This window comes from Octopus sinensis, unplaced genomic scaffold, assembly GCF_006345805.1.
Source record: "Octopus sinensis unplaced genomic scaffold, ASM634580v1 Contig17600, whole genome shotgun sequence".
Classification (NCBI taxonomy): Eukaryota; Metazoa; Mollusca; class Cephalopoda; order Octopoda; family Octopodidae; genus Octopus; species Octopus sinensis.
Window position 1 is genome coordinate 37,501 of NW_021835165.1, and position 2,500 is coordinate 40,000.

Genomic DNA, 2,500 nt, shown 5'->3' on the forward strand with positions numbered 1-2,500 from the left:
TTTTCCATATTTCGTGGTTTGATGAAGTAGCCGTCAGTGAAATACTAAGTTATGTAAATTTATCGAAAGCTTTTATCTTGCATATAATTAGTTCTCTCAAAATGTTTCTTTATCTATCCAACGATATGACTCCTTTCAAGAGAAAGTGGAAGTCTTTAATGAGCTAACACGGGATACTTAATTAATTCTGCAAAGGGGAGCTTTTTGGGAGCATTCATTAAACTAGTGAAGTTGCATTCATGAAACCAGAGTTGACATACACCAGTTACCCGATGGCTCAAATATTAATGAACGTATCTATATCTATATATGAAACAAGAACAGCAATAGCAATAATAATTATTGTATTATAGATTTTAATTTTATACTTAACACAATAATTTAATGAAGGAGTGCTAAAGTTTCGACATTACGTAAAATTTTAAATGAAAATTCTTTTATGACGTCATTTCAATCGTGATATTCCTCCCGTCGAGAAAACTGAAGGGAGATAACAAATTTGGTATTCAATGCAAAAAAAAAGAAGAAAAAAAACTATGTTAAAAATCAAATCTGGAGGCACCAGCTTTGAGGTGGACGAAAGTATGTATGGTCTTGTAGATAAGAAAATTGCTAATCGCGTGTTTCCAGATTTGATCTTACTGCTTCACAATAAAAGTCAATAAAGCCGGAGTGGCTGCGTGGTAAGTAGCTTGCTAACCAGCCACATGGTTCCGGGTTCAGTCCCACTGCGTGGCATCTTGCACAAGTGTCTTCTGCTATAGCCCCGGGCTGACCAATGCCTTGTGAGTGGATTTGGTAGACGGAAACTGAAAGAAGCCTGTCGTATATATGTATATATATATGTGTGTGTGTATATGTTTGTGTGTCTGTGTTTGTCCCCCTAGCATTGCTTGACAACCGATGCTGGTGTGTTTACGTCCCCGTCACTTAGCGGTTCGGCAATAGAGACCGATAGAATAAGTACTGGGCTTACAAAGAATAAGTCCCGGGGTCCATTTGCTCGACTAAAGGCGGTGCTCTAGCATGGCCGCAGTCAAATGACTGAAACAAGTAAAAAAGAGTAAAAAAGAGTAAAGCCATTTGAATGAAATTTACTTGACGTAATCTATGCTGATACCGTATTAAATTGACTGAAACCGTTTCGGGGGAGGTTGGCTTAATCTGTTGCGCGATTTAACATTACGTGGCCTTTGTGTACCCCCAGAAGTGTCTAGCATGATGCAAATATTTGGTCCAGGACTCCGGCCTAATCAATATCTCCATGTAGTTTTACTTATAACAGCAACTAATAAGACCTAGTCTCTGGCTCACAAGTCGGTACTCGTATCAAAGAAACTCCTCCCGCAACGGGTACGCGAATAACACGTCAAAATGGCTTTGCAGCATTTAGATATAATCGTCAAACTCAGCTGAAGTTGATTTCCACCCTCTTTTCATTCATCCAAAGTACGTTTAAAAAATATCGTCCGTCAAACTCTAGGGTCGATAAAATCGGATATATCTTTGCCCAACATTTTTCGGCAATATTAGTGGTGAATAACAGAATCGGTGGAGCGTCTGTTAATATAAATACAAACTGTGTTCTGAGTACAAGTACCACCTGTATTGATTTTGATATTTAAACAACACAATGAGAAATGTACGAGGTGCATTCAGAAAGTATTCTGAAAATATTTCCTCGTCAAAACTAATGCTGTGTGGGTGTAATTCTTTGGTTGGGAGATGACACCACCCTTCCTGCGTATATGTGAACGTTTTTGCGCCGGAAGGCTGCGTCAGTTCTCGGCTGTTACGTTTAGTGTATAGACGTGTAGTGCGCGTTCGTCGGATTTTCGTTTTCACTGAACGCATGGAATAGAGATATTGCACCAAGTTTTGTTAAAAGTTTGTTGACACTCAAGCTCAAACCGTCCTGAAGATTCAGCAAGCCTTTGACGATGATGTCATGAGCAAAACTCTGATCAAGAAATGGTACAACTGCTTCGAACATGGCCGCACTTCAGTGGCGAGAGAGGCGCGCTCAAGCAGGCCATCCACAAGCCGAAACGAGGAGTCGATTGAGAAGGTTCGGCGAATAGTCATGGTAGACTGTCGTGTAATAATCCAGGAAATTCTTCTTTGAAGTGGGAATAAGCGCAGAATCATTGCATTCCATTTTACTGGAGCGTTTGCGCATGCGAGAGTGTCTGGGAAATTCGTCCCCAACGTACTGGAGGAGCAGCAGAGGCAACTTTGCATGGAAATCGCTCAGAATATCTTAGACTGTGCCAACTACAACTTAGACTCCATGAAGACTGTCACAATTGGGCTTATGGTCGGAAGCATCTTATTTCTTTATTGCCCACAAGGGGCTAAACACAGAGGGGACAAACAAGGACAGACAAAGGGATTAAGTCGATTACATCGACCCCAGCGCATAATTGGTACTTAATTTACCGACCCCGAAAGGATGAAAGGCAAAGTCGACCTCGGCGGAATATGAACTCAGAATGTAACG

At 40.8% G+C, this 2,500-nt stretch overlaps 1 long non-coding RNA gene across 1 annotated transcript in view; it reads right to left on the bottom strand.

Moving 5' to 3' along the window:
• The window catches only part of LOC118761808, a 15,371-nt gene extending 15,189 nt beyond the window's left edge, over positions 1–182 (bottom strand). The window contains exon 1 of the long non-coding RNA XR_004997652.1: positions 1–182. This exon is cut by the window's left edge and continues 210 nt beyond it. This is a non-coding gene — a long non-coding RNA (uncharacterized LOC118761808).
• Between the last annotated feature and the right edge of the window lie 2,318 nt (positions 183–2,500).